Source organism: Bombina bombina, chromosome 1 (genome assembly GCF_027579735.1).
Source record: "Bombina bombina isolate aBomBom1 chromosome 1, aBomBom1.pri, whole genome shotgun sequence".
Lineage (NCBI taxonomy): Eukaryota > Metazoa > Chordata > Amphibia > Anura > Bombinatoridae > Bombina > Bombina bombina.
In genome coordinates, this window is record NC_069499.1 from 1,466,961,935 (window position 1) to 1,466,972,713 (window position 10,779).

At 41.3% G+C, this 10,779-nt stretch overlaps 1 protein-coding gene across 4 annotated transcripts in view; it reads left to right on the top strand.

The window, feature by feature from the left end:
• Positions 1-10,779, top strand: part of BAIAP2 (BAR/IMD domain containing adaptor protein 2) — a 549,446-nt gene that overhangs the window by 394,642 nt on the left and 144,025 nt on the right. The gene's annotated exons all lie outside the window — the stretch shown is intronic.

Below are 10,779 nucleotides of genomic sequence, written 5' to 3' on the forward strand. Positions count from 1 at the left end.
ATTTCCGCTACTTCCTCGACTGATTGCCAAGATCAAACAGGAGAGAGCATCGGTGATTCTGATAGCACCTGCGTGGCCACGCAGGACCTGGTATGCAGATCTAGTGGACATGTCGTCCTGTCCACCATGGTCTCTGCCTCTGAGGCAGGACCTTCTAATACAGGGTCCTTTCAACCATCCAAATCTAATTTCTCTGAGGCTGACTGCATGTAGATTGAACGCTTGATCCTATCAAAGCGTGGCTTCTCGGAGTCGGTTATTGATACCTTAATACAGGCTCGGAAACCTGTTACCAGAAAGATTTACCATAAGATATGGCGTAAATATTTATATTGGTGCGAATCCAAGAGTTACTCATGGAGTAAAGTTCGGATTCCTAGGATATTGTCTTTTCTAGAAGAGGGTTTAGAAAAGGGCTTATCTGCTCTATCTATCCTTTTACACAAACGTCTGGCAGAAGTTCCAGACGTTCAGTCTTTTTGTCAGGCTTTGGCTAGGATTAAGCCTGTGTTTAAGACTGTTGCTCCGCCGTGGAGCTTAAACTTAGTTCTTAACGTTCTTCAAGGTGTTCCATTTGAACCCCTTCATTCCATTGATATCAAGCTGTTATCTTGGAAAGTTCTGTTTTTGATGGCTATTTCCTCGGCTCGAAGAGTCTCTGAGTTATCTGCCTTACATTGTGATTCTCCTTATCTGATTTTTCATTCAGACAAGGTAGTTCTGCGTACTAAACCTGGGTTCTTACCTAAGGTAGTTTCTAACAGGAATATCAATCAAGAGATTGTTGTTCCATCATTATGTCCTAACCCTTCTTCAAAGAAGGAACGACTTTTGCATAATCTGGACGTAGTCCGTGCCCTGAAGTTCTATTTACAGGCAACTAAAGATTTTCGTCAAACGTCTTCCCTGTTTGTCGTTTATTCTGGTCAAAGTAGAGGTCAAAAAGCTTCGGCTACCTCTCTCTCCTTTTGGCTTCGTAGCATAATACGTTTAGCCTATGAGACTGCTGGACAGCAGCCTCCTGAAAGAATTACAGCTCATTCCACTAGAGCTGTGGCTTCCACCTGGGCCTTTAAGAATGAGGCTTCTGTTGAACAGATTTGCAAGGCTGCGACTTGGTCTTCGCTTCATACCTTTTCAAAATTTTACAAATTTGACACTTTTGCTTCTTCGGAGGCTGTTTTTGGGAGAAAGGTTCTACAGGCAGTGGTTCCTTCCGTTTAAAGTTCCTGCCTTGTCCCTCCCATCATCCATGTACTTTAGCTTTGGTATTGGTATCCCATAAGTAATGGATGACCCGTGGACTGAATACACTTAACAAGAGAAAACATAATTTATGCTTACCTGATAAATTTATTTCTCTTGTAGTGTATTCAGTCCACGGCCCGCCCTGTCTTCTTTGAGGCAGATCTAAATTTTAATTAAAACTCCAGTCACCACTGCACCCTATGGTTTCTCCTTTCTTGTCTTGTTTCGGTCGAATGACTGGATATGACATGTGAGGGGAGGAGCTATATAGCAGCTCTGCTTGGGTGATCCTCTTGCAACTTCCTGTTGGGAAGGGAATATATTCCATAAGTAATGGATGACCCGTGGACTGAATACACTACAAGAGAAATACATTTATCAGGTAAGCATAAATTTTATGTTTTTATTTTTTCTAATAGACCGCTGCACAGTCCAATAGTATTCACACTCACATTGCACATACTTTTAAAAACTTCATTCTGCATGAGTAACATTCCCCAGTTGCAGACTAGTTATTCCATCTTGGAGTGGAAATGTTAAAATAAGACATTAATCTTTGGAATAAAATGGAGGGTATCTAGGACAGTCATGGTGGTGGAAAATAAGTGATCAAGCTCTATTTTTATCTAGTGTATAGACAATGTTTTGAGTTAAAGCTCTGTTAAATATCCTTTGGAGTGCTGCTGTAGTATGTTGGAGTAAGTCTTCTACACTTTCCTTCTTTAAAAGGAACACTAAAGTCAAAATATACACATAGATAATGACATTTTCACTTTAACTTGTATACTTTATAACAAACAAGGACATAGGAAAAAAAGGTTGCAAATAATGCACACTAGCTGTCAGCACACAGATCATTAATTCACAGGATAATTCTCCTTTGTGACTGAGCATAATTATAATAGGCCCGCTAATCCATTCTTCTGGGACATGCATGCTTATCAGGGTTATGCATTTTTAAGGTGCGCATACATAATGATGGTTAAAACTTTATTTGTAGCCACTTCTCTTGTTGTATTTGTTATATTGAACAGATCACAAGCTGCACTGCATTTCTCGCCCTAGTGGCAGTGAGTAACTGAGATTATACATGTCACCCCAGGAGAGGAATTCTTCCTGTTCCTGTCACATCTGAAAGATGATGGCAAAACCTTCTCCATAGCATTGTGATTTATTTGTGTGGCTGTCACATAAAACTTCAAGGATATAATCTTCAATTCAGTCTTTTGGAACCTCACACTTTGTGTGTATGAAATAAAAATGTCAGTCATGGCTGAGAAGTTGTGGAGTCTCCTATTAAGAAAAAGCATGTCCTATTTTAACGTCATTTTATTTTGATCACCGGCCAAGAGTGATCTCTTCTGTGTAATTTCTTTCGAACAACTCCCAAATAAGTTGTTAGTTCCTATATGGCCTGTGTATCTTTGAGCAATTTAACAAATCCTTTTCCAGAGTTTTGCTATTCTTAGTCAATATTTTTTGTATTATATGCTACCTACTTTTATATGGACAGTTGCTATCTTTTATTAGGACAGTTGTAATCCCATGAAAAGTTGCTTTATTTCTGGTTACAAACTTGATCTTGCCTGTTTATTTATTGGAATATGAGGGCATGGGTTAGTGAAATCTAAATTTGTAAAATTAGATCTCGTGTCTAAGAAGTAATGTGATTATGCTCAGTGTTCCCTTATTAGGTTTTCTTTTTTGTTTATTCAACCCATGTTTTTTTTCAAGATTTGTGCTTACACCAAGGAAAGATCATTTTCTCAATACTGTATGTTGAGACTGTTAAAGGGACAGCAAATACCTTGTAATTTGTTTTGTGTTGCTAGAGAATAAATTACCAAGGTTTAAACATGTCTAAAATAAATTAAGTAAATTAACGCCTGCTTTGCTGCAATTGTTTTTCAACTCAACAAAAGATTTGCCTTTTCTCTTGTTAAGTGTAGTCAGTCCACGGGTCATCCATTACTTATGGAATATATCTCTTCCCCAACAGGAAGTTGCAAGAGGATCACCCAAGCAGAGCTGCTATATAGCTCCTCCCCTCACATGTCCTATTCAGTCATTCTCTTGCAACCTAACTAAAGATAGGTCGTTGTGAGAGGTCTGTGGTGTTTTTTAACTTAGTTTATTTCTTCAATCAAAAGTTTGTTATTTTAAATGGCACCGGAGTGTGCTGTTTGTTCTCAGGCAGCATTAGAAGAAGAATCTGCCTGCGTTTTCTATGATCTTAGCAGACGTAACTAAGATCCACTGGCTGTTCTCATCTGAGGAGTGAGGTAACTTCAGAAAAGGGGAATAGCATGCAGGGCCCCCCTGCAAACGAGGTATGTGCAGTAAATTATTTTTCTGAGGAATGGAATTGACTGAGAAAATACTGCTGATACCAATGTAACGTAAGTTCAGCCTTAAATGCAGTGATAGCGACTGGTATTAGGCTGATGAGTGTGTGTACACTGAATGTATTTTTCTAAGTAATGGAATTGACTCTGAAAATACTGTTAATACTGAAGTAATGTATGAGCCTTAACTGCAGTAAAAGCGACTGGTAGCAGGCTTATTAATAACACTTCATTACTTTTAAAATGTATGTTCAAAACGTTTACTGGCATGTTAATCGTTTTTTGTGAGGTACTTGGTGATAAAACTTATTGGGGCATGATTTTTACCACATGGCTATCTTTGTTTTCTGCATAGAAACAGTTAACTGAGCTTCCCCACTGTTGTAATATGAGTGGGAGGGGCCTATTTTAGCGCTTTTTTGCGCAGTAAAAATTCAGTCACAATCTGCCTACTTCATCCTCCATGATCCAGGACGTCTCTAGAAAGCTCAGGGGTCTCCAAAATTCATTTTGAGGGAGGTAATCAGTCACAGCAGACCTGTGACAGTGTGTTTTGACTGTGATAAAAACGTTAATTATTAAATTGTTATCCGTTTTTGGGTATTAAGGGGTTAATCATCCATTTGCTGGTGGGTGCAATCCTTTGCTAACTTAATACATTTACTGTGAAAAATTGGTTGCTATAACTAATTTGGTTCATTGTTATTTCAACTGTGACAGCTTTTTGTGCTTCTTAAAGGCACAGTAGCGTTTTTTTATATTGCTTGTAAATTTATTTAGAAAAGTATTTCCAAGCTTGCTAGTCTCATTGCTAGTCTGTTTAAACATGTCTGACACAGATGAATCTCTTTGTTCACTATGTTTAAAGGCCAATGTGGAGCCCAATAGAAATTTGTGTACTAATTGCATTGATGTTACTTTAAATAAAAGTCAATCTTTACATGTAAAGAAATTATCACCAGACAACGAGGGGGAAGTTATGCCGACTAACTCTCCTCACGTGTCAGTACCTTCGCCTCCCTCTCAGGAGGTGCATGATTTTGTGGCGCCAAGTACATCAGGGAGGCCCTTACAAATCACTTTGCAAGACATGGCTACTGTTATGACAGAAGTATTATCTAAATTGCCAGAATTAAGAGGCAAGCGCGATAGCTCTGGGTTAAGGACAGAGCGCGCGGGTGATGTGAGAGCCATGTCAGATACTGCGTCACAGTTTGCAGAACATGAAGACGGAGAGCTTCATTCTGTGGGTGACGGATCTGATCCAGGGAGACTGGATTCAGAGATTTCTAATTTTAAATTTAAGCTTGAGAACCTCCGCATATTGCTAGGGGAGGTATTAGCGGCTCTGAATGATTGTAACACGGTTGCAATTCCAGAAAAATTATGTAGGTTGGATAGATACTATGCGGTACCGGTGTGTACTGACGTGTTTCCTATACCTAAAAGGCTTACAGAGATTATTAGCAAGGAGTGGGATAGACCTGGTGTGCCTTTTTCCCCTCCTCCCATATTTAGGAAAATGTTTCCTATAGACGCCACCACACGAGACTTATGGCAGACGGTCCCTAAGGTGGAGGGAGCAGTTTCTACTTTAGCTAAGCGTACCACTATCCCGGTGGAGGATAGTTGTGCCTTTTCAGATCCAATGGATAAAAAATTAGAAGGTTACCTTAAGAAAATGTTTGTTCAACAAGGTTTTATCTTACAGCCCCTTGCATGCATTGCGCCTGTCACTGCTGCAGCGGCATTCTGGTTTGAGTCTCTGGAAGAGGCCATTCGCACAGCTCCATTGGATGAAATTATGAACCAGCTTAAAGCAGTTAAGCTAGCTAACGCATTTGTTTCTGATGCCGTCGTACATTTAACCAAACTTACGGCTAAGAACTCCGGATTCGCCATCCAAGCACGCAGAGCGCTATGGCTTAAATCCTGGTCAGCTGACGTGACTTATAAATCTAAATTGCTTAATATTCCTTTCAAAGGGCAGACCTTATTCGGGCCCGGCTTGAAAGAAATTATAGCTGACATTACGGGAGGTAAGGGCCATGCTCTACCTCAGGACAGGGCCAAATCAAAGGCCAAACAGTCTAATTTTCGTGCCTTTCGTATAACTTCAAGGCAGGAGCAGCATCAACTTCCTCCGCTCCAAAACAGGAAGGAGCTGTTGCTCGTTACAGACAGGGCTGGAAAGCTAACCAGTCCTGGAACAAGGGCAAGCAGGCCAAGAAACCTGCTGCTGCTCCTAAGACAGCATGAAGAGAGGGCCCCCTATCCGGAAACGGATCTAGTGGGGGGCAGACTTTCTCTCTTCGCCCAGGCTTGGGCAAGAGATGTCCAGGATCCCTGGGCATTGGAGATCATATCTCAGGGATATCTCCTGGACTTCAAAACTTCTCCACAAGGGAGATTTCATCTTTCAAGGTTATCAGCAAACCAAATAAAGAAAGAGGTGTTTCTACGCTGTGTACAAGACCTCTTACTAATGGGGGTGATCCACCCAGTTCCGCGGACGGAGCACGGGCAAGGATTCTATTCAAATCTATTTGTGGTTCCCAAGAAAGAGGGAACCTTCAGACCAATCTTGGACTTAAAAATCCTAAACAAATTCCTAAGAGTTCCATCATTCAAAATGGAAACTATTCGAACCATCCTTCCCATGATCCAAGAGGGTCAGTACATGACCACAGTGGAGTTAAAGGATGCCTACCTTCACATACCGATTCACAAGGATCATTATCGGTACCTAAGATTTGCCTTCCTAGACAGGCATTACCAGTTTGTAGCTCTTCCCTTCGGATTAGCTACGGCTCCAAGAATCTTTACAAAGGTTCTGGGCTCACTTCTGGCGATACTAAGACCGCGAAGCATAGCGGTGACTCCGTACCTAGACGACATTCTGATACAAGCGTCAAGTTTTCAAACTGCCAAATCTCATACAGAGATAGTTCTGGCATTTCTGAGGTCGCATGGGTGGAAGGTGAACGTGGGAAAGAGTTCTCTATTACCACTTACAAGGGTTCCCTTCCTAGGGACTCTTATAGATTCTGTAGAGATGAAAATTTACCTGACGGAGGCCAGGTTATCAAAACTTCTAAATGCTTGCAGTGTCCTTCATTCCATTCCACACCCGTCAGTAGCTCAGTGCATGGAAGTAATCGGCTTAATGGTAGCGGCAATGGACATAGTACCATTTGCGCGCCTGCATCTCAGACCGCTGCAATTGTGCATGCTAAGTCAGTGGAATGGGGATTACTCAGATTTGTCCCCCCTGCTAAATCTGGATCAAGAGACCAGAGATTCTCTTCTATGGTGGCTTTCTCGGCCCCATCTGTCCAAGGGGATGACCTTTCGCAGGCCAGATTGGACGATTGTAACGACAGACGCCAGCCTTCTAGGTTGGGGCGCAGTCTGGTATTCCCTGAAGGCTCAGGGATTATGGACTCAGGAGGAGAAACTCCTCCCAATAAATATTCTGGAGTTAAGAGCAATATTCAATGCTCTTCTAGCTTGGCCTCAGTTAGCAACTCTGAGGTTCATCAGATTTCAGTCGGACAACATCACGACTGTGGCTTACATCAACCATCAAGGGGGAACCAGAAGTTCCCTAGCGATGTTGGAAGTCTCAAAGATAATTCGCTGGGCAGAGTCTCACTCTTGCCACCTGTCAGCGATTTACATCCCAGGCGTGGAGAACTGGGAGGCGGATTTTCTAAGTCGCCAGACTTTTCATCCGGGGGAGTGGGAACTTCATCCGGAGGTCTTCGCTCAACTGATTCATCGTTGGGGCAAACCAGATCTGGATCTCATGGCGTCTCGCCAGAACGCCAAGCTTCCTTGTTACGGATCCAGGTCCAGGGACCCGGGAGTGGTGCTGATAGATGCTCTGACAGCCCCTTGGGTCTTCAACATGGCTTATGTGTTTCCACCATTTCCGATGCTTCCTTGATTGATTGCCAAGATCAAACAGGAGAGAGCATCGGTGATTCTGATAGCGCCTGCGTGGCCACGCAGGACCTGGTATGCAGACCTAGTGGACATGTCGTCCTGTCCACCATGGTCTCTGCCTCTGAGACAGGACCTTCTAATTCAGGGTCCTTTCAACCATCCAAATCTAATTTCTCTGAGGCTGACTGCATGGAGATTGAACGCTTGATTCTATCAAAGCGTGGCTTCTCGGAGTCGGTTATTGATACCTTAATACAGGCTAGGAAACCTGTTACCAGAAGAATTTACCATAAGATATGGCGTAAATATTTATATTGGTGCGAATCCAAGAGTTACTCATGGAGTAAGGTTAGGATTCCTAGGATATTGTCTTTTCTACAAGAGGGTTTAGAAAAGGGCTTATCTGCTAGTTTGTTAAAGGGACAGATTTCTGCTCTGTCTATTCTTCTACACAAACGTCTGGCAGAAGTTCCAGACGTTCAGGCTTTAGCTAGGATTAAGCCTGTGTTTAAGACTGTTGCTCCGCCGTGGAGCTTAAACTTAGTTCTTAACGTTCTTCAAGGCGTTCCATTTGAACCCCTTCATTCCATTGATATCAAGCTGTTATCCTGGAAAGTTCTGTTTTTGATGGCTATTTCCTCGGCTCGAAGAGTCTCTGAGTTATCTGCCTTACATTGTGATCCTCCTTATCTGATTTTTCATTCAGACAAGGTAGTTCTGCGTACTAAACCTGGGTTCTTACCTAAGGTAGTTACTAACAGGAATATCAATCAAGAGATTATTGTTCCATCATTGTGTCCTAACCCTTCTTCAAAGAAGGAACGACTTTTGCATAATCTGGACGTAGTCCGTGCCCTGAAGTTCTATTTGCAGGCAACTAAAGATTTTCGTCAAACTTCTTCCCTGTTTGTCGTTTACTCTGGACAGAGGAGAGGTCAAAAGGCTTTGTCTACCTCTCTCTCTTTTTGGCTTTGTAGCATAATACGTTTAGCCTATGAGACTGCTGGACAGCAGCCTCCTGAAAGGATTACAGCTCATTCTACTAGAGCTGTGGCTTCCACCTGGGCCTTTAAAAATGAGGCCTCTGTTGAACAGATTTGCAAGGCTGCAACTTGGTCTTCACTTCACACTTTTTCAAAATTTTACAAATTTGACACTTTTGCTTCTTCGGAGGCTATTTTTGGGAGAAAGGTGCTTCAGGCAGTGGTTCCTTCCGTTTAAAGTTCCTGCCTTGTCCCTCCCTTCATCCGTGTACTTTAGCTTTGGTATTGGTATTCCATAAGTAATGGATGACCCGTGGACTGACTACACTTAACAAGAGAAAACATAATTTATGCTTACCTGATAAATTTATTTCTCTTGTAGTGTAGTCAGTCCACGGCCCGCCCTGTCTTTAAGGCAGATCTAAATTTTAATTAATCTCCAGTCACCACTGCACCCTATGGTTTCTCCTTTCTCGTCTGGTTTTAGTCGAATGACTGAATATGACATGTGAGGGGAGGAGCTATATAGCAGCTCTGCTTGGGTGATCCTCTTGCAACTTCCTGTTGGGGAAGAGATATATTCCATAAGTAATGGATGACCCGTGGACTGACTACACTACAAGAGAAATAAATTTATCAGGTAAGCATAAATTATGTTTTTTCTTTCATAGGGTGGTGAGAGTACACGATCCATTATGCATGGGATTAATTTCCTAGCATTTTTGTTAACCCTGTTACATATCTTTACTTAATTGGCTTTAACTAATAATAGCTGCAAAACAATGGTTTCTATACTAACATTATGACAGTGGCTAGCCTTGCTGTCTGCAGACTCAAGCATAGACTTCACACAAAAACAAAAAAATGTTTGCTTGTAATTAAAAAAATATTTTAGGGTGGTGAGAGCCCACGATCCACTACGCATGGGATTCACTTCCTAGCCACTAGGAGACAAATTTTCCCAAAACTTTTACGAACACTTCATACCTTCAATCTCACTGGTATGTCAGTTTTAAACTTTGCCTCCCTGGAGGTGGGTGAAGACTTGAGGTGCTACTAAGATTTTTATTAAAGAGGAGTTCTCACACTGAGTTGAGGCCCGAATTTCCCCCTCATAGATCTGCTACTGAGAGACAGACTAAAGTTTGGGGTAGTGACACAATTACACAAGTCACAGGTGTTGCAGGGACCGGTCCATAGCCTACTCCTGTTGGTTCATTGATATACACCTAGATTTAAATCCTCTGCTGTAATGTGCTCAGCACTGGATTAGCTACTCGCTGACAGCAGCAAGCACATAGGTAGGGGTGCTAGTAAGGTTAGGCTATTAGAAGGTAAGTAAGTAATGGTAAATCATAGCCAGGGGACATTCTTACTGACACATTAGTTGGCCTCAGACCTATTTGATTTTAGGTTTTATGATCTTATGTGTTATGGAGACTGAGGGGGGACAATAAGGAACACTGTTCAATAATTTTCATTTTATTCTTTTGATGTCCTTTTTATATTTCTTTCCATTTTTATCCCACTTGTCATTACTTGTGGACTTCATGGCTTTCATGTGTAATTGATCGTGGACTCGCACCACTATGAAAGAAAGCAAACTTTATGCTTACCTGATACATTTATTTGTTTCATGGTGGTGAGAGTCCACAAGCCCCATCCAATTTTTAAGGATAATAAAAAAAAAATAATTGGTGACTGTTCCTATTATACACCTCTATTTTCCCTGCTTTGTCCTTTCCTACCTTTTTATTTCTATTCTCCTTGCTTGGTTATATGTATAGCTGGCATACCAGTGATGTTGGAGGGATGAAGTGCTCTTGAGAATTTTGGGAATCTTTGCCTCCTCCTAGTGGCTAGGAAGTGAATCACATGCATAGTGGATCGTTTGCTCTCACCACCATGAAATTATCATTATAAGCATACTTTTTTTTTTTTTTTTTTTGAGGTCAATGCTTGAGTCTGCAGCCACTGCCATAAAGTTAGTATAAATGTCAATGTTTTCCAGCTGTTATCAGTTAAAGACAAGAATATATATGTAACATGGTTAGCCTTAAAAAGCTATCAGGGAGCATTTTAAGTTATAAAAATGAGAAAATCCACAATTTTCAGAGGTGAAATACACGAAAAGTAGGCAATCTAAATAATTAAAGTTATAGTGTAAAGTTGTTTTATTATGCATAACTAAACATTTTATATTACAATCTCAAGGTATTTACTGCCCGTTAATTTAACCACTATCTTTTAGTTCT